This window comes from Bemisia tabaci, chromosome 5, assembly GCF_918797505.1.
Source record: "Bemisia tabaci chromosome 5, PGI_BMITA_v3".
Classification (NCBI taxonomy): Eukaryota; Metazoa; Arthropoda; class Insecta; order Hemiptera; family Aleyrodidae; genus Bemisia; species Bemisia tabaci.
Window position 1 is genome coordinate 35,568,747 of NC_092797.1, and position 22,230 is coordinate 35,590,976.

The 22,230-nt window shown below is 40.0% G+C and overlaps 1 protein-coding gene and 1 long non-coding RNA gene across 2 annotated transcripts in view; one reads left to right on the forward strand and one right to left on the reverse strand.

Annotated features, from left to right (window-relative positions):
* Positions 1-250: 250 nt before the first annotated feature.
* LOC140224632 (uncharacterized) lies at positions 251-3,298 on the reverse strand. Its single transcript, XR_011899902.1, has 3 exons — positions 2,824-3,298; positions 1,600-1,806; positions 251-660 (listed from the first exon to the last, which is right to left on the reverse strand). It is a non-coding gene; the product is annotated as an uncharacterized lncRNA (long non-coding RNA).
* A 2,470-nt stretch (positions 3,299-5,768) lies between these two features.
* The window catches only part of LOC109040804 (Myocardin-related transcription factor), a 158,972-nt gene continuing 142,510 nt past the window's right edge, over positions 5,769-22,230 (forward strand). The window contains exons 1-2 of the mRNA XM_019056876.2: positions 5,769-6,333; positions 15,732-15,767. The gene's annotated coding sequence lies outside the window, so the exon portion shown is untranslated. The remainder of the gene's footprint in view (positions 6,334-15,731; positions 15,768-22,230) is intronic.

Genomic DNA, 22,230 nt, shown 5'->3' on the forward strand with positions numbered 1-22,230 from the left:
TTCTCAGAGGTCCAGTGGCGAGGCGTGAATGATCGGTTACCGATATCTCCAGATTTGAAGCTATGGTAATGAATCGCTTATTAAAGTATTCGTTGCTAACACCCTGTTTATTGACTCATTTCCATAGGTTTAAAGGGTCGATCAATGGATATATCGCAAAGCACGCCCTGCCACTGCAGAGGTCCATAGTTGTTTTCAATAAAGCTTACCAAAATCTTTAAAAGTGTGAATGAATGAAAACCAGCAAAACTTATCTAATAAAGAAAATAAAAAATTTATTAAGATAATGAGAGAAAATTTACACACATTAAGAGAGACGCTGCCAGACCATTCTAACTATGACTTATTTATTCTAACTTCAAATACTATGATACTCTGATTTCTAACCCTTTAGGATACCTACATGTAACGTTTGAGTTTTAGCGATTAAATTTAAAGAGTAATTTCTAGAACTAAAGAAAGTAAGATAGGTAAGACTAAGGGGGAAAACGATGCTCCTTGTGGCGTCTGAAGAAAATTTGAAGCCAGTCAGTCCCTACTGAGATGTGGAAAATTTCACCGATAGCGACAAGATAGACCCTGCATTTACTCTAAGTCCAGTTCCAGTTCTGGAATATGGGAGCACAGGATTGTCTGATTCATATGACTGGGGTGGTCTCTCTGCAAAAGAACATAAGGCATTTCATCAAAATTAAAAACTAAACAGTTTAGAAAATGATTATTGTTAAGTAGCATTTGACGAGCACAAAGACATGGAAGGTAGCCAACAAGACAATCCGATTTGATTGCCACATCCGGAAGTTACAGGGGAGGAGGGGAATGAAAATCACAGGAACCTCCCAGGAGAAGGGAGGGGATTCCCAACAATAATTCACTGATTCTTCGCCTCTCATGAGAATTCTTGGTAGAAAAGGACAATAGAGAACAGAGTGCAATGGCTAAGGCCGAAAAATATCCTTCCATTGAACCGTTTCAAAAGCCTTCTATTATATTTTTTGTTCTTCTGAAAAAGAAACTGACGAAAATATATGATTCAAATTGTTATGAAAATATTTACGATTGTGTTAGAAATTATACAGAATATTTTAAGGAAAACTGTTGGTTCATGTATTCCTTAAAAAATTAATAAAGCATGAGCGGAGGTATAAGCACATTGCATTTGGAGGTGCACAAACAATTTCTACCGTACAGAACTCTTCTTGAACTTATTTTGAATAGACCCGTGTACTTAGCTAAATTTCTCAATACAGTGTGTTACGACCCTCTAGATCTGAGCTACTCATATAGTCTCTGTGATTAATGAACGTGGATTCACTGATTAGCTAATTTTTTCTTTCCTTACCTCCTTGGAGAGAGTTCACCAATTTCAGAGTTGGCATGAGGCGAATTATGAATTTTCTTTCTGAGGGAGGTAGGGGGTCGCAGTGCACTTGCATCAAGGAGGGTCAGTGAGCAAGGGAAGGCACCCACCTGGGGTAGTGGGGAACACCTACAGCTTCAAGGAGAGATCTTCTACATTCTTTGATTTCACATAAAAAATGTTGATAAAATTTTGCAGAATACAAAAATATCGCGTAGATATTTTGCAAAATCCCTTACCTTTTCTGGAGAGCACCCTCTATCTCCAAAGGTCCAAAGGTCACTGGTGCCCACTCTGGTTGGATCAGATCACAAGAATTGGTGTTCATTGAGTTAAACGTCCGGTTCTGGCAATATCCTTACAGAGAATCCCAGTAGAGAGTGACAGGATTCACTAAAATTAATGCTGCATCAGTATGATCCTTTGACTTGACACTTGGACACCTCCTGGAAAAGAAACATGCATTCCTGATGAAATGAATGGCAAAGGATGGTTTTTCAGAGCAGAACATTGTATAGAAAATTTCTGTAAAATAAGCCAAGTACCTAAGTAGGCACTCTTAATAATCTACTCGATCGTCCCTCCTTCAACTGCAAAGCTCATATTATCCAGAAATTGAAGGTACCTCTTACCTGTTCAAGCATTCATTTCCTTTCTAAAATTACTTACCGTTAAAGTAATTTCTATTATCGTGTCCATCCTCTCATTCAATGAACCAAATCAAAGTTCGGTCAGAGCATACTTCAATTGGACCGCGTTAAACAGAAAGGAACCAAGCCACATCAGCTATTGCCAAAGTTAACCGGGCCATTTAGTTTTTTACGAGAGGACGTTTGTGTGGATTCCTTTGAAATTTTTAAGGAATTAGCTTCGTACTCTGGAGAAAATCCACTGAAATTTGCACAAAAATCCGCACAACCGTTTTCATGTAAAAATTTAAATTGCCCGATTAAATTTGGGAATAGCTGATGTGGCTTGGTTCCTTTCTGTTTAACGCAGTCCAATTACAATTGACTTAATATTCCAGAGACACTGAAAGTTAGATAAGCAACAGGAAAAATTCACTGAACACACATATATTTTTTAAAAATGCATAAAACTTCCCCTTTGAATTTTTGGGTCAGCCACCGTCCCCTTACAACATAGTCAGTGTCGCGCTATTGCTTCGCTGGAATCCTTGTCAAAAGATTTCAGCCTTTTGAGGTGTGGGGTCGGAAATCTAGCTGTCTTTGCTCATTGGTTTTAATTCATGATTCAAGATACAGGGTCTTTGGTTCGTCTCTGAGAGTGCATAAACATACTCGGAACATACGCGCTTTCATTTACCAACTAATGAGAATTGTTGGCGCAAATATAGTGTTCACCCCAGTCTCCGTATATTTTGCTTGTTCCTCTAAAGTATTTGCGCCTACTGGAATAATAGGGGTTGCGTTTGAAGAAGTAAATAGAGTGTAAGAACTTACCTAAGTTACAGTGCGGTGAGCAGGTCCAGTGCACTCGATTCCGTCCCAAAATCTTGTTAAACACAAGTTCCACTCGCGATTTTTCCACAATGATGGCATTAGAATAACAAGCAAGAAAAAAACGGGAAATTCTATTCCTTATACGTAAAGGCGGTAGAGTCTTTATCAGATAAACAATTTGAACATTGTATATTGTGCAGGTAAACAGAAGACATAACCTAAAGTTAGGTAAACAAAACAACAACAATCATGGCGGTCACTTTTCTCACGGCCGCTTTTCCTCACCTCAAAATCTGTTACCGTACTTTCACCTCGTAAACTGAACCAATCTCGATGAAAAATACATCAAAAAATAATACAAAAAATTAGCTATAAGTTATGGATCCGATTTTGGAAATCTTCGCAGGGAATTTGAAGTAATAGACGATTTACTGGTCGCTTCAGAAAAACGACTAGTGGTGCTCTCTGCGCGGATACGAGCTGTCCCTAGATCACTTGGAATCACCTTAACTAATTTATCTTCCCGCGCAAACTAGTCGCAGGACTGTATGAGCCCCGTCCCGTGGAGACGGTAACTGGGAAAAATCCCAGAAGTTTCATTCCTGCGATTCGAACTTGGGATAAATCCCATGAAAACGTCCCGTGGAGACAAGGCCTCATGTATATACATGTAGGAGACTCTCAAGACAAAAATGATTTTGTCACAGACAGAACCTTGTTACCGGAGTGTGCCATCACTTGCACATCAATAAATATGTGGAGATGAGGCAATAATGGGGATCGATCATTTCTTGAAAAACGCATTTGATTGGGCCCAGATGGCACACGGTTATTCATAGAACGTTCTATGGATATCCGAAGAAAAAGACGAATTAAGAGAAATGCAACATTACTGAACTCTACGGATAATTTAAGATTGGTTCTCTCCAAGAACTTAAAAAAATCATAATCAAAGGGCAAAACTAGTCTGAACTTCAAATTTTTGGAACATCGAAATGAAAGTGTACCTGTCAAAAGTAGTGAATCAGTCTTTGCAGAATTGGTCGTTTAATGAACAACCAACCGAATTAAGATTAAGAATTTACTTGTTAGGTATTAATGTCCTGAGTGCTGCACACTATGAGTTTTATGGACGCTCAGATTAAGAACTGATTCTCAGGTATAACAAAATCAAAAACAACGGCGTTCAAATGATTTTTGTCATATACAAATGATAGTGAGTCAATTAATGAATTTAACAGGTGGAAATCAAAGAATTGAGGTAAGCTCCCGAGCTGATTATAAGTACCTACTTCACGAAATAAATTGAAGGATTGTAAAACTTGACAAACGATCGATATACGACATACGCATGGCACATTGAATTAAAAATATCAAAATTAATTTAGAAAATTTTCAAATAATTCACATCTTCAAAAGGGGCTGAACAATTTTACTTCAGTCTACAAAAACAATGTTGAGTACTATTAAAGCTGTTTGATTTTGCGTACTCTCAGCTGTGCTATCAGAAAGCACAATTATTGAAAGAGGAATATAAGCATGACGTACCTATAGGAAAAAATAAATCCTGACAAAAAGGGAAAACATTCGTAATTTTTCGACACGGTTGAACTGATCAGGGTTTTTTTTTTTTTAATTTATTTTTTTTAATTGTTTGATTAAGTTTATTACATAGTTTACAATATACATAAATATAATATAAAATATAAAATACAACTGTCAAACAGACTGATGAATTACTGTAAAAGAGAAAAATAAACACAACACCTTGGTTCTCATTCACATACAAACTTTTTTCAATACTAGTTTCTCACTTGGTAAGAATATTTTTCTTGTATTCTAAGGCTGATTTGCCCAATTTACCTCGTATTGTAATGAACGCTACAAGTGAAACCAATGTTTGATTACCACAATAAAGTTATGATAAGTTGAATTTTATTAGATTTTTATTTCTATCTTCTGGCGTTTATTCAACATATTCCTCTTGACAATATTATTGCCTAAATGCGAGTATTCACGAACTATTTGTCATTTTATGCAATACATTCAACTTCTTGCTCATTATGTTGTTCAAATCAAACCTCATTAATTGAAAAAAGTGTTGAAATTGCTGACATCTTACATCCCATTAAACTGTTTGTCAATTTTTCTTCTCAAAAAATTGACAACCCCTCCCCTCCCCCCCCCCCCCCCCCCCTCCCCTCCCCTCCCCTCCCCCCACCCCCCCTCCCCCCCTCCCCTCCCCTCCCCTCCCCTCCCCTCCCCTCTCCCCTCCCCTCCCCTCCCCTCCCCTCCCCTCCCCTCCCCTCCCCACCCCTCCCCTCCCCTCCCCTCCCTCCCCTCCCCTCCCCTCCCCTCCCCTCCCCTCCCTCCCTCCCCCTCCCCTCCCCTCCCCCCTCCCCCTCCCTCCCTCCCCCTCCCCTCCCCTCCCCCCCTCCCCTCCCCCCCTCCCCTCCCCCCCTCCCCTCCCCCCCCCCTCCCCTCCCCCCTCCCCTCCCCCCCTCCCCTCCCCCCCTCCCCCTCCCCTCCCCCTCCCCTCCCCCTCCCCTCCCCTCCCCTCCCCCCCCCCCCCCTCCCCCTCCCCCTCCCCTCCCCCTCCCCTCCCCCTCCCCTCCCCTCCCCTCCCCTCCCCTCCCCCTCCCCTCCCCTCCCCTCCCCTCCCCCCCTCCCCTCCCCTCCCCTCCCCTCCCCTCCCCACCCCTCCCCTCCCCCTCCCCCCTCCCCTCCCTACCCCACCCATTTACTGTTTCGGTATTTTATGCTGTTTCCGGATCTTTCTGAAGACTACCCGTTCCGAAAACATGGAACATAAACTCGATTTGACTAGCCACCAGTTTGACAGATGGACGACAACACCGAGTTAGCAATTTATCCTGTCAACACCCAACAGATGCCGGTTTTTTTCGGGGTTTGCGTTTTACCTGGTTTGCGTTTTATCTGCCCCCGGTACAAATGTCTTGTTTTTATTGTGATTCCGAGGAAAATTCTGAAAATTCAAGAGGATACGCGACTTTACGACAAATTATTTGCGTACATAGTGAACGTAGTCTCCGTTTTCAATTTGCTTCGTTTTACAATTTCGTTTCATAGTGTCTGTTATGTATTATTTTCAAGAATTTTTGGTGTTACTAACTAATTGAAGGTTATAGATTTCTGTTAATCTAAAGCATTCTAAAGTGGCCGCACCCACGTAGATAAGTATGTAGATACATTTTGAGAGAATAAATTAAGTTTTATTCTAATGAGGGGTATTCTGTGTCTCTTTTTACACTCGGAACTTACTGATCTAATCAGTACACAAGTTTTGTGACTCTAAAGTGTCAATCCATTTCAACACCTTCAGTCATCATAGCCTACTAATCTACAGACATTAGTTTTACCCACGAAAGTTTGATCCTGGATTTTATGTACCAACAACAATCCATACATAAATTCTACACCATTTTCCTAACTGGCAGAAGAAGACTACTCTCCTCTGCAATTAACTCTTCCCAGGCTTTGAAAATCTAGGTAAGTGGCTTTCTGACCTTAAGTGCTCTGTGTTCTAGGCGTATTGGAGTCGGAACCAAGTCTTGCTTTTGGCACATAATTATTTGCCTCCTTAACTGACGATTCTTTTTGAAGTGGCCATCAAATGGCAAAGTAAAACTATTTGTGTGCTATCTGCGTAAGGAATGAAAGGAAGGTACATGTCATCTTAGAAATTGATTAGTTGTGTCTTGATAATAGGTCTGGAAGCACAATTGGATTGCTTCTGAACTAATTTACGACAAAGATTGTGCTTGGGTCGGCTGTTTCTCATTCTTAACTTCTGTGATCAATGGTGGCTGTGTAAAAAGACTGAAGGTTGCAGCATCTCTCAGCTTGTAGATATCAAAAAATTTGGTCTATGCATTCCTTCAATACCCAGAGTTGCCTCCTGCTGACATGCTTCATGCAATGCATGTCAGGTTCATGGGCCAGACATGAAGGAGTGCCTGTGTTGCTGAGTGGGGTTTATGAATTGGACACCTTGCTATTCAGGTGGTGCCATGTGCGGCTCATTGAGTAATTGACAGAGGCCTTGTGCAAACTTTGACCCTGATCATATTAAGTATCCTGAAAATATTTTGACCCTGATTTTAGAGTGCTATTATTTGCCCTTTTTACAAGTTTTCCTAGCGCCAAAAGACAGGGGTGCAGAAAGTTCTTAGCCCTCCCCAATTTGTAATTCGCATTCCCCAAAATTTTCTGTCTTGCTATAATTGCACCTCTGCATCAAGCAACGCGCTTAGCAACTTCTTTCCCCAAAAGCAACGCGCTTACAAGTTTCCTTCCCTGAAAGCAGCGAGCTAAGAAGTATCTTTTCCCAATAACAGGGCACTTGCAAGACCTCCAGCAAATAATTTAACTTGCTTGATATTTTCCTTCCCCAAAAGCAGCACGCTTGATAGACACGTAGCACAAATAACAATACGCCTCCTTGTTTTTCCCCCATAACAAGGGGGGGGGGGAGTCTTCCCCAATTTTTACAAATTTTTACAGCCTTCCCCAATTTTCACGCCAGTGGCCATACGATCATGATCTTGTGATCGAGAACATTCTGCACCCCTGCCCCAAGATTTATAATGATAAACACATTCCTCAGCCTGGACAATGTTAAAATCTATCCTGCAGTTGACATTTGGCAAGTAGGTACCAAGGGCACTTGTCAAACACGAGCCTCATCGATGGTGAAACTAGTCCGTATCTCGATTTTTAACAGTTTTGAGTTAGCTCCTTAAACGTGTTGTTGGAAATGTTTCCTACCTGCCATCAAGAGATGATAATTGAAAACATGTATTTCTGGAAATGATTAAAACTGCATTTATGCGTGTTATCCTCCAAGCACCTAACCTTGTGTTTCCTCATCCGCTTAACCAAAATTATGGGGGGGGCGGGGGGTTCATAGCGTTTAAAAATATCATGAGGGATTGTCATCAGCTCAAAAATATTTAACTTCAAAAAAATTCTCAAAAACTTAAAAACTCACTTGCGCGCAATATTGTTAAATAAAATCAAATAAGTAAAAATATTACGTGGAAATGAGTTTTTATTTTTTTTTTTTTTTTTTTTTTTTTTTTTTATTTAACTAGCCCTCAAGGGCTAATCCCATCTGCTCATGAACCAGTTTGAGCCAATCCCTAACCTATTTTTATATTTAACCTTTCCCCTACCAGTCCCTATAGACCAAACTCCTTCCACCTGTAACATCTCGGTAGAAGCTCACCCTCCCCCCAGTTATCTCTCTGAAATTTCATTAATTCATTCCATACCCTATTTCTAAAAGCTCCCAATTTCAGTTCCTCCCATTTCTCACAACCAAATAAAGTATAATCTCTCATTCCCTTAAAGAATAGCATACTATCCACATCCCTAGCATCATTATATTTCAACTCTAAATTCCTTCCCTTTCTTCTATCTAATATTTCCAATAAATTAGCAATTCCAATTCCAATAGCAATTCCAATAAATTATGTATTTTATCAATCATTTTCTAGCGCAGGTCTCCAAAAGTTTCATTGAGTTTTTAACTTTTTAAATGATTTTAGCCTCAAGAAGCGAATCTCTACAGCTTTCCCCGCTATACGTGGGTAGTGTTGGGAATTTTTACTCGATTTTCTTGAAAAATCGATTTTTTAACCGAATCAATGGATTATATCGCATCCATTTTATTGGGTTCCAGTATACGCACAAATCGCTTTTTCCCTCACAATCGAAAATTCCAAATTTTGCCACCCGAATGTATTAAACCGGCACATGCTGATTTTCGACCAAAATGTCAGCTAACTTCCCGGATATTTTCATTTAATTTTTTTTTTGGGGGGGGGAGGGGGATTGAAAAATGCAAATTTTGAACCTTCGTTTTTTCCATGTTTTCAAATTTGATTTTTCGGATTAATGATTTATTGTCACGGTTTAGATCTTTAGATCGACAAAATCGGATTCTTGAAGAAAATCGATTCGATTGATCGATTTTTTCGAAAAAATCTTCAGCCCTAGGGACACCCCGAGTTTTGAGATGCTCATACTCCGACTTTCTTTGGCTCGCAACAGTCAACAGTCATTTCTCATACGGTTGGGCATCGCCAACCACGCCGACGATTCCCCAAGTCCCAACGCTTGTAACACTCTCATTACCCGAATTGATCCTGCGAATGAACGATCCAGTTCGATACAGCTCGGTTTTCTCTAGCCTGGGGTAAAACGAAAGCCAAGGAAAGACGAATTTATGGGCTGTGCTTATCTAATGTAAATCTGAGTTTTTCTCGAAACTGTAACACCGCAACTTTTCTAAATCAATCAAGCATGACAGAAAGTTCAGTAAACAAGGGAAAACGACAAAGGAGCATGTGAATACATGTACAATAGCGTCTGCCTGACAGTCCTTAGAAGCAGGGACTGCTAAAAATCTCGCAAAAATCTTGTAAATTTTAATCAAAAAAATCTTAACAAAACTGTTAAAATTAACGAAAAATGAAACCCCTATTAGGATTTTTTTACGTAAAATTACGAGAGGTCAAATTGAAGTACAATATTTGTTTTTTAAAAAAAAGAAACTCTTTAAATACTCTTAGAATACTCTAAAAACAACACATTGGTTTTTAACACCTTTTTAACAAAAATCTTATTTTAAGAAATTGTTTAAAAAAATCACGTCTTTTACAGAGTTTTTAAACACTTTTTTACTTAAATTGTGCTTCTTTTCAAAGTCACGTAATAAGAATCCCAAGAAGGGTTTCCTTTGTAAATGTCTACAGTTTTCTAAAGAGTTTTTTTACAAAAAAATTTCAACAGCCGTTGCTAGTAGGGGATGTGGTTTTAATTAACTGTGTTGCAAGATTACAATGTAACTTTGATAGGCAAGGATTTCGTCTTATTACGGGCAACGACCGCGAAACGACGGGAGTGAACTAGTGAAGGCGAAAGAGCTGCGACGCGACGCTGCGAATGTTCTTCGGGAATTTTCTCCTTCAATTATGGAAGATACAACCTCGCACGCACAAGAGCACGAATAGTTGCTCATTGCGCCGTGGTGCGATGTGCCGGGCTACGCGAGTACGCGCTTGCGTTCGAGAATTTCCAACCATGGATAAGAACCCGGACATTGACTCCGGGCGTTTACACACTCTGAACCAAACAATAATTTCTCTACATCAACGGTTATTTCCTTCTACAGTAATAAAAATTATTGCATTTTAAGTAATTACTAGTAGCTTAAGATACCTGCTATCGCTCAAGATACAGTGGCGGCTCCCCATTCTCGATTGGAGATCTCTATAGGCTTGACGGGGTCGCTACCGCTCCTAGTAATAAGTACGACTTTTCGTTAGTTCTCCGAGCTTTGAAGATTGATTGAATTCGTAAATAGGCGATGTTGCAATTTTTCCGTCCAACCATGTTTTTTTTAAGTGACAAAAATCAGCGGTATATATTTTAAAAACTTCGTTAATTTTCGCTTATCATGTGGAGTATGTGTAGGATGGAAATTTTGATCACCAGTACTGTTAGTTTGTTCTCTGGCTCAAACTAAGATAGATTACCCAGTATATTTTAAGTCTACTCTAAATATTCAATTGATTTGCCTTCAGAAATTAAGAGAAGGAATCCTAGATTTTCATCGGGATTTGTCTTCAAAAATTCTGAAAGATCAAGAAAGTAACAACAGGGGAAAAATCAAAAATTTCAGTCTTTATCGCTTGAGATTATCTCAACTGGAATTCGGAAATAAAAGTAATCTCTTTCAAGTTCAGTTCTATACGCACTATTTTATAAAATTTGAGTGTTATGGATGTTGAGCGGAATCCACTCGTTTTACGGAGTGAAAATTGCTCGGATTTCATGGGGGAAAAATAGAATGTGCAGTGGATTGCACTCAAGACAGTACTCGGAATTTTTTAATAGTATAGAGTCTGTAAAATCGTAGTTCATTGAGTTGAAAATCTTGAAGCAGGACTTAGCCGAGGTTTGATTATTTTGCACAGTGAAAGTATATGAATAGCAATTAAAAATGACGTAACTGGTAAGTTAGTGGGTAGATTTAAAAGTGGTGTGGCCATCAAGTTGAAACATGCATATAACTTGGAATGCATAGTGATGAACGCCGCACTGGATCTACTTAGGTTGATTTTAACATTCCCATTGGTCAGTTAAAATGTGTACACTCCTGTAATGTCAATGCCAAGTACTTCATTAAAATATTGCAGACAGTGTCCTCGTTTGTGAATGATCGTTAAACGTGTATGGTAGGTGGATGAAGTGCGATTTTATTTCTCTCATGAGCAGGTAGCAGTGGCGTGGCGTGAATTGCGATTTATCGATTGTTATGCCATTTAAACCTATGGAAAAAGATCGATTATCAGGGCGTTCGCAGCGAACACCTTAGTAATCGATTCTTTACTATAGCTTCAAATGGCGATATATCGATAATCGATCCTTCACGCCACGCCACTGGCAGGTAGCTTTCCCGCTCTCTCGAAACGGTTAAAATTTTAAGATCATTTTATGAGTTGGCACTAGTACATCTGATAGTGACGTGTTAAGTCGCGACGCGTTCTGTTTAAATTTGCAGACCGTAATCATTGAAAAGTAATAAAAGTCCTAACACTTTTGATTTAAACAATTTTCTGGCTTCAGGCCCTCGAATTTCTTGCTCATTCTCTAAGTGTGTAGTTACGCAAGGTCGGGGTATTTCTCGATTTTCCTAAACAGCTTTCGTCTTTTTCCTAAAATTAAAAAAATTTCCGTTCTGAATTCTATTATGTAGCCCTGTATCAGACAGGAAACCTGGCTCGACGAGCGTATTTTGTTTATCGATTGCCTGAAAGTGAAACTGTTAGTATTAGAGAAGGATAGTATCTTGAAATTATGCGCCTGCTCATCGCTTATTGGTGAATAGATTGCATCAATCCTTAAAAATTATGAAAAATTCTACCAACAGTTAGTCAACGAGGAGACAGGTATGTAGCCAAATAACAAATTGGCTACTCATGATATCCATCAATAACAAGGTGTCTAGCATTAGAATTTTCCTTATTTTTGCCGATTTCATTCTATCAGGATTTGAGGTCAATCGGTATTTGATCCCGATTTCATCAGGATTTGAGGAAAAACTTGTCGTAAAATCAGGATTTGAGAAAAGTCGCCGTCCGATCGGATTTTTTTATCGAGCTGTCTTCGTAGTATTACATTCGCCAAAATTCAAATTCACAAAAATCAGGATGTGGTCAGGATTTGGAAAAATTATGAAATCAGAATTTAGCAGTCAAAAATCAGGAAAAATTAGGATTTCATCGGGATTTCCCAAAATGGAAAAAAAGTAGACACCCTGAATCATGAAACTCATTTTTGGTCTCGGTTATCAACAAAATCTGAAGCACTTCAATCTTGGTCTGTAGGTATGCTTGTGAGATTTATGTTATGAGAAACACACTAATTCATTGCAGTGCCCGTATATATTACAATCCTGGTTTGGTAGTAGATGCACATGTACAATTTACTGTGGATATACTGTTCGTTTCGCATCTTCATTGTTGTGGCAACCAGCAGCTGATCGCTCCTACAAAATCTGTTAACCATCAAAACCATCGGCTCCAACCGAAGTGCAATCAATGATTATCAATAAATGACAACGGTCTCTGCCAAACCTAACAAGTCTATTTCCTGATGAGCCCTGAGTAGTGAACCTTATACTGCCGTGCTAAGAAAAAACGCCGTGTGAGCCTTTAGACATTGCCAAATTTCCTTTGATAAAACACGCATTTCCTGATAAACTTAGCAATATTTTTCTTCCAATTTTTCAGATAATTTTGTTCGCAATTTCACCTGAAGTTCCTGAAAATTTTAAGGAAAAATACTCATAACTTTTCTCAGTAATAAGCATTTTATCGAAGGAAATTTGGTAACTCTCGAATGGTCATACGACGTTCTCCCTTAGCACGGCAGCATAAGAAAGCCTTTATTTTAGGACTCACCAGATTATGAACATATTCGATTTTTACATCGATCTTTTGAATGGATTTAACCAGCATGAGCCTAACTGCATTCAACGTTGCCTAACTTCCTCTAATATCTCTTTTTTTAACCCCTAAGGAGTAATCAAAAACCGCCCTTAAACTTTCCCTAAATGTTCCGCAGATTATGAAGTATATATTTGCAACATTTCAAGTCACAATGTTGCTTAGGTATATGGTAAAAAAATAATACATGAGACAAAATTTGACAACGCCTGATGTAGGTAGACAGATTTTGGTTCCGTCCAATCCTCGAACCGCGAACCCAGGGGAACGTGCAAATGAGTTGGCAACACTGTGCACCACACCACACGCAGTTTAAATGTTTAAGGGCGACGTTAATTCATCTTAATCTCTGTTGCGCGGGTCATACTTATTTTTAATTCTAACTGACATTGCTTTCATACTCATCGCTGTGTTCGGAAACACCCAATCCCAGTCCCTCGTCCCTTCTTTCCGATTCCCATACGCCAAAGTCTTCTTCAGCGTTGCCTTTATGTGTCGTCAGGGTGTCTTCAAATCCGGAATTTCCGGAAAATACGGAAAAAGTCCTGATTTTTTAAGGGCGGTCCGGAAGTACTGAAAAAGTGCGGAATTCCGTAAGAAGATCCGGAATTTTTTCATTTTTTTGTCATTTTTGTCTTAATTTGAGCGGGAAGCTCCGTCTAAACACGGAAGGCCTTGTCTCCACGGGACGTTTTCATGGGATTTTTCCCAAGTTCGAATCGCAGGAATGAAACTTCTGGGATTTTTCACAGTTACCGTCTCCACGGGACGGGGCTCATTCAGTCCTGCGACTGGTTTGCGCGGGAAGATAAATTAGTTAAAGTCGAGTATTTAACCGGGATTAAAATAATAATTGCAATCAATTGACAATTAGACACATTATTTTAACTAAACAAACATGAACAATGTTGTAATGAATAAAATATCGCACAATTCGTTTTCACTTCTTCTTCTTCTCTCAGTGGGTCCTAGGGGTACACCGGTACAAGTACCATACTTGGTACTGGGAAAAATATTGATTAACTCAATATTTTTCCCAACTTCGTAAGTGGGATTTTTCCCTGGGACAAATCTCACGAAACGGCTCGTGGAGACAAGGCCCAAGAAGAATGAAGCTTGGGAAAGTAACACTGTTCTAGGATCAACACCTACCTAGGGGGGAGAAGAAGTGCTGAGAGCTGGAAGTTAATTAAAGGTTTACGTAGAGACATGAAGCGCGACATCGTTTCTCCGATATCACTTAAAAAACTGGAGGATCATTTTAAAGATCTTTTGACGGAAAGGCGCCCAGAGTTTCGAGACAACAGCACGGACAACGGAAGTCCTGGATCAAGGCCATCTACAAAAAGAAATTTATGCATATTCCTCCATGAAATTTTTAGATTAAATCGTAAACAGATTTGACTGAAAAATTCGAGGAAAAACATTCACGATTTTCTCAGTAAATTTCATTTTTATTGAAGGAAATTTGGCAATGTCTGAAGGCTCATACGGCGTTTTTCCCTAAGATGGCAGTATAGTGGATTGATGCAAACGTCGGCTAAAAAAGTCATCAAGCAACTGAGTTTAGTCCTTGACTTCAGCAGAGCGTTTTTCTCCTTTGGTTTTTAACCCTGCCGATCTGATCGGAAAAGTCGACCAAATACATTCGATTATTTCGCCTGTACGCTCAACTCGTCGTGAATGAAACGCATTCTTTTAATTTGACAACGATGCCCTCTCGAAACTCGAAAGTGGGCCCCCGCTCTGCAGTCCCGCGGGCCGTGCTAAGCTGCCGGGCCACCTCTACTCCTCCGCACTTGCAACCGCTTTAACACCCTTTCGCCTCTTTTCACCACTCAATTCATCATATTCTCCCTTTTGATTAATTGTCCTTTTGTTTTGCTGCGTTTGCCATCACCCCCTCTTCTTGCGCGCCGCTCTATTCCTATTCGAAGTTTGGGCCTAAGGGGGCCAACCTGACGTCCGAAGTCGCCAGTAAGTGCGCTCCGCCGCGCCGCACAGTGGGTCGAATCAATCAGAGAGGTCGACCATTACAGTTTTTACTAAAAGTCCAAATTTTAATGTCAATTCCGTAACATGTCAAATTTTACAGAGTGCCTCCAGAAGAAAATTTCACGAGAAAACCGATAGAACACTTCAAAACCCTCAAAATTGTTTATAAACGGAGTTTTAAGCTTTTAAATTTCCCAAATTTTGTCCGGCCTTATCCTTCGACTCTATCTACTGTGCGCTACTAAGCGCGCTGGTCCATGAAAATGGGTTCTGGGACGGATGCGATTCTTGCAAAGTGGCAACACTCTTACCTCTCCATTTAAATCTATTATCAATAATCGATTCCAAGCGAGGCAGCCTGTTTCGATAGATATAGAGTTAGTATTAGGAGTGTAGCCGAATGCTAGAAATAATGTAAAATTTTCTTTAAAAAAACTTATATTTTATGAATAAAAAATGTTAATAAAATGTAAGTTTTTTTAAAGAAAATTTTACATTATTTCTAGCACTCGGCTACACTCCTATTACTGTTACATTCCGTGCTACTACCTTTTAGACATTGTTTTACAATGTTCGCTGAACTTGAGATATAGAGTGTTTTACATGCGTTTTAGTGGGCCAATTCCAGTTTTGCCGGTTTTCGAGGATCAACACCGGTCTTCGGTACGCATTACGCAACTAGTATCTTGGATAAACTTGGATCAAACTACCCATGATGATTTCTCTCGAGTCGTATGTTCCGCCATCATTGCGAGCAACCTTTACCAAGGTATTAAAACGTTTCATAATGTGCCAATAAAGCATAGAATAGCTTGTCAATACCTAAAAATAAAAAGAAACATTTTTCAAATAGTAATTTTTGTTTCTATTTTTCAGGAACATGTAGCCGTGTGGCCGTCTCATTCGATCAAGGTAAGGTATTCCTTTTTTCGTCAAAAACGCTCATTTACCTGTGTTTGCCCCACTTTTTGCTGACGAAACACGATGCATGTACAATGTTGAAAGTCAGTCATCGTTTTGGGATTGAAAGTACCTCGCATCTTAAGAAATTTAAGTGTTGTTACTCTCGAACACCGGGGTTAGCAGGAATTCCCTTCTCCTCAGGCGGAAAAAGGATTCGTTCGGGGGGAAGGGGGTGTAAATGTAGAAAATTTGAACTATTTATCCCCGTCCATTCGAATTTTGGTCAGGATTTGTTGAACACGTTATTCTATCTTGAAATCTCACGATCCTTAACCCCCGTGTGCACAAAATTTTATTCTCTGATAAGGTGGATTTTTCTTTAAATTGGGTCTTCATCGAACTTAACGGCGCGGCATTGCCAGATGACATATCAGGGATAACTTAATTACTTGTGAAGTGTGACGTTATTTCAGGTGTTTGAAAATTACTGCGATTTTTCTTCTCGCTCACGAAGGATTAGTAATTATTATAGTAGCCTCTAAAAAATTTTCCTCGTCGATGAATTGAACAAATCCCTTAAACGGACAAGTAGATTAAAAAAACCCTTTAGTAGAATTTTGGCTATTTCAATTAATACGTCGCAAATTTAACAAAACGGCTGGATGCAATTATTCGTGTTTAACGGTTGTTCGTAATGCATTCACGGAAAGTCGAAGGCACTTTCGATTTTCTTGTCCTCGCTTGCTTCATTGCGATGCGGCGCTGCGGACGGCCGGCCAGCGCGCAACGCCTGCAAACCCAAGTGGATACTTCAATCATTGCGCAATGCGTAAAGTATCCCCTTAGGTTTGTAGGAGCCAGTACGCGCGTTTCGCACCGGTATGCTGTGGCCTGGTTTACTGCCGCGCAAAGGGAAAACGCCGTATGAACACTATTGAATGAATGAACGTTGCCATTTTTCTGCTGTGAAAATATTCATTTTTCATGAAAGTCATGAACTTTTTCCCTGCAATTTTCAGAACCTTCACTGTTCGGCGCGATTTAGTTCCGTAGCGTTGCCAAGTCGCTATGTAAATTTTGGATGCAATATTTGGGGGACGCAATCCTATGAAAGATTTTTATCGAACGTTGCCATATTTCTACTGTAAAACTATTTATTTTTCATGAAAGTCATGAACACTTTTCCCTGAAATTTTCAGAACCGTTTTACTGTTCGGTGCGATTCAGTTCCGTAGCGTTGCCAAGTCGCTATGTAAATTTTGGATGCAATTTTTGGGGGACGCAATCGAACCGTAGATTTTTAGGATGCTAACGGATAGACCGTTTCAGGACGGAGTCGGCACAAGACTATGTCCGAACGGGCTCCAGAGTGGATTAAAAATACATTAACATGGGAGCTTTAGATAAACAAACCAATAAATAACGCTTTCAACAACTCTCATCGAGCAAGAGTTATGAGAGACGCATTTTGTGCACTCGACAGTCATGTTGCCTCGTGGTTTTGCACGTCTCGAGCTGAAGAAATTGATCAATATTCTCCGTCACAAACTGAATCTTCAGTAGGATGTTGGGTGCATTACGATCCCTTGCATCTTTGCAAGGTGCAACATGCTGGGTTTCATGAACCAACACACCAAGATTCTTAACGTGGGAACGTGACTGGGTCAGTTGTGCCAGTCACAGAATCGTATTTCTTTGGTGTTGAAGCTCATTTATTAGCCAAAATAAAAAAGAAGAAAACAAATCTGTTCTAGCGCCAAGTCTCTACAACCAATAATATCGGAGATATTGCTCATCGAAAAACAGGGCGTATGATATCGTCCACCTCGGTAGTGCAGACCGTGGTTTCATCCTTTCCTTTTTTAATTCACCCGTGTTTTAGTTGGTGTTCGTTCATAGAGAAAAAAAGGAGGTGTTTGCATCTCGAGGATTGTGTACCCTGTGACATAGGTCGGTACAACCTGGTCAGCAAAATCCGGAATTCGAAGTATGAAAAACAGAACATAACGTCCGATTTTTTTGTTTAAATCGACTCATGATATCATTTCAAACACTTTATGTAGAATGCATTTTTTCCATAAACTACACCATTTCCAAGAAAATCGATGATAAAAATCGCCGTTCCGACCTACGTCATCAAAAAAATTCCAAGATGCCCGAAATGCAAACACCTCCTTTTTTTTCTCTATGGTGTTTGTTGAGCGACCAGTGCAATTGGACGTATTTATGCCACATGGAACTATGTGCAAGTGGAAAGATGGGGTGTGACCGTTAGTTGAGGGCCATAAGAATGAAAGGGGATTTTAAAACGCCAGTGACGTCAGCGGCTACGAAGCTGTCTCCATTCTCGTTCTTGCTCGACTTTACCTCATGAGCCCTGTCCATAACACTCTTGTCACATGCCCACGGCTCACGAATTAGCGCTCAGTTCCTTTTGATTTAATGTCAAATCCCACTTTTCCATTTTCTCAAAAGGAGCTATATCCACTTTTACATTGTTTCTTATCCAGCTCACCATGAGCACACCCCATCTTTCCAGTTGTACATAGTTCTTTTTAGCATAAATAAGTCCTATTGTGTGTGACACCGATTGATGAAAACAAAGCGGAAGGAGCCATCGTAGTATAAACCATAGTGGTGGATGATGCCATGCGCTAAGTTTTTTAATTGGCGATATCTTTATTAATATTTGATGTAGGAATTAGGTTGTAAGAAATTAATTTATAATAGCGGATGGAAAATAGGCGCGAAAGATGTATTTTAGCATGAGCTCTTGAACATCGCAACTAAAGTAAAATCAATGGGGATTATCAGTCCTCCGTCCTTTCTACCGCGCTCACGCTCGAAACCAGTGGCAATTTTACAAGTCGGCAACACTGCTTTTTCTCCATTTAAATTCATTGAAAATATCGATTTTAAGTGAAGCAAGCTGCCTCACCAAGAATCGATTGTTTTACATACATTTAAATGTAACAGTGTTGACAACTTTCAAGAATCGCCTCTGCTAAAACACTAATTTCGTACCTTCCGAGTTCGATTGCTTTCATCATAGTCTCATTATGAACACAAAGTCTGTAATATTCCCTCCCCATCTTTTTCTCGGATGTGCTAGGGAATGAGAGCATCGTCATTTTGACGTGCCATATAGACTTTAAGTTTCTGGAAAAACTCTAACTTTACGAACGAATAAAAGTTTCGTATCTCTCACTAACTCGTGATGTTCCCTTTGACTGACTGCGATGAAAGTGACGTTTGATAATTCATTTGATTTATTAATTTCTTTGATAATTCACTCATCGACTGAGAAATGTAAGAAACCAGTTTGCCAGAAACAGGGCATTTTTTGTCCCTCGTCTGCAATTTTTATCAACGTGGCAAAAATGAAATCCAATGATCAGACCAAACTCGGGAAGATGTTTGAGCTCAAATTCAGAGCTGGCTTTGGCGTTATAGCATTTCAAAGTTTACCTTGTTTAGCACCGAAGAGTGCCCCTTTTAAGTGCTAAAAGGGTAACATTTGCTTAGCTGTTTCACTGAAATTAACTTTGAACTCAAACTAAAAGTTATACGTAGAACGGAGGCTGTTCTCATGACGTTTCATTTTATCATTTAACCGAATTTTAATAAAACTTTCGGGTGTCCGGGAAAAGCGTAACTTTTTTGGAAGTTTTTTTGCTCTTTGCAAATTTGAATTTCCTCCGTTTTTTCTCTGGGCCGAAACACTGAAGGAAGAAGGGATGAAAAAAAGAGAAAAAAATTGGAAATCCAACGGGGGAGATGTTCATTCATTTATTAGACCATTAACCTCTTTCTTGAGGTTTACGAGGTTACACAGCTATTACTGAAAAATATTTGTGTGCCAGTTTGAAAATGGAAAATTCCAGTATTATAAATCAAGAGCGAGTGACAAAAGGGAAATACTTGGGTGATAAACAAGGGGAGGGAGGAGGAAGCCGCGAGAAAATAGGTTATAACACATGTTGATGAACAGACGCTTGTGTTGATAGTGGCCATCCTCGATGCAGCGCCGTCGGCCGCAAAAATAATTAAGTAAATAGAGAAAACAAGAAAATAGAAAAAAGAGAGGAGTAAGACAAAAATGTTGTCTGCTCCTAAAATTGTATTTATAAAATTCCTTCCATCAGCGTCGCTCTGCTTTCCAAACTAAATGTTATTTTTACTATTAGTGTCATCATTTTTTAAGTCGGAGCCGCCTATTTTTCGCGTTTTGTTCTGTTTCTGTTCTGTTCCCACTCCGAGCGTGTTCTCTTCTAATTTCGTTTTTCTCGGTGAACCCCCCCCCTCCCCCACCCCACCTCCAGCGCCCCCTTCGTCCTCCTATAGTGTGTACGCATTCGTTATTCGTTAACATACACCGAGCATCCCTCTCGGGTCTTTGACTCCACGGATTGCTTTTCCTTGTTCCTGGTTCTCAAATTTATACGCCGCGTCTGCGAATTTGCATTTTTAGATTTTTGACACGTTCGGGATTGTGGGATCATATTAGATCGCCCACAGAATACAGAACTCCGCACTCATCCTCTTCATCTCAAAATCAGGAAGACGAGTTCGACGTCATTAAATGAAAGGGTGATAAATCTACAAACGCCGCGCCGGGTCGGTTTGAAAAATCGTGTAACTTCCATGACAATGTATGACTTATACGTTGCTTTTTTATTCCTGTTGAATCCCGGAGATCCCTTAAAGTCGATAACGGTTATTTGCTGTAGTTATTTCCCAAACTTGTAGTACTACTCCAATTTGTTGGATGATATGTACATTTCCAATTAATTTTGGTAGCACCGCAATATTCGGGTCAGTAACCTAATTTATCAGGGCACTACCAAAATTAATTTAGGTACTACCACAGTTAACTGGAAGTGTTCATATCGTCCAATAGTAAGCGAATTTTATTTAAAGGTTCGGCACTACTTTTGTGCCCGAACCTCCGAGCTGCCATTCTATTTGAGTTCGGAACATCCGATTCGGTGACTGGCGAGTCGCAACGTTGGCGCGTACCATCTCGCGAGGTGGTTCTAAAAAAGGTTCGACCTATCGAAAACCAACGGATCTGATTGGTCGAATCTGGTAACAACGGTGTTCACTGGTGTCGGTGATTGATGAGGCAAATCGGGACAAAACTTCCCAAAGAGGTTCGGAACTTCAAATAAAATTCGCTCAGTTGGGACTTAACCCCTACCTCTTTTTTTCCATGTGGTCCGAAGGTGCATGGTATCGGGCGACCGAAACGCGTGGCGTCATTAAGCAATTAAAATTATAAATATTGAATTAATTAATGAATGTAATTACTCCGACCAACAGGGACGGAAAGCAGAGGGGCTCAAGGGGGCGGGAAGGGGGGACGTAGTGGGGGCTCGAGGGGGGCGCCAAAAGGAAACGAGGCTTGGCCGGAGGCGCTCGGCGCGAAGATGGGGATTTCCGATGCAGAACGCAAATTGCTCATTATCAATCACGTCGCTATGCGCTTTCTAAACTTGGGCGGTTTTTAAGGCTCACGTCACGGATGACGTGATCGCTGACTCGCGTATTCCTTTATGAGGAAATGAGAGGATCGTCGAAAATAGTCCACTCCGCCGCGCCAGCCGTTTTGCCGCCCTCCGCTTTTCCTACGTGTCCATCCCGACGTCGTAGTCCGCAAGCTCTCGGCCAAAATTCAAACAGGCCCGCCAGATTTTCCACACTGGAAAAAAAAACACATTGGATCTAGAGTCCAGACTCTTGAAAAAATTGACAAGAAAAAGCACTCTTGATTCAATTAGATTTAAGCTTAAATCAAAAGGAGATCCGCTCAAATTCAGAGGCTTGGTTCTTGATTTAAGCTTAAATCTGATTGAATCAAGAGTCCTTTTTCTTGTCAACCTTTTCAAGAGTCTGGACTCTAGATCCAATGTGTTTTTTTTCCAGTGTGTCGTAGGGGACCATTCAAGTATTACATAAGATTCTCAAGTGGAGAGGCCTAACATGAATATGAAAAATAATCTTTTATTGTAGTTGAAATAAAATTCTTCGATGATTTTATCCAAATTTTATCTTAGAGTCCTGCGGATGATTGGTAACAATTTAACAGAGAACGGAGGCTGCTTTCAATTCAATCAGCTCAGACGCTACTCCATTTTTCTCATCTTCATTTTTGCTTACGGCTCTCTTCACTGTCACGACAGTGTTGCCTAATTTCTGCGGACTATTCATTTTTTTACAAGAGAACAGTTATGTCAAGTCTCTCGAAGATTTCAGACGGAGTTAGGTAACTACTTTATGTTAGGGAAAAGATTCCCGAAATTTTCAAGACAATCTGTGCAAATGTTCTCAAGTAAAGTAAAGCACAAATTCTCTAAAGAAATTTGGTAGCATGTGATGCCTCTTGGCTCCTTTTCGATAATCACTGCCGCCTCATGATTGCCAATTTTATAACTGTAGCTTAACAAAGTTTCTCTCTCATACTTTTGTAACC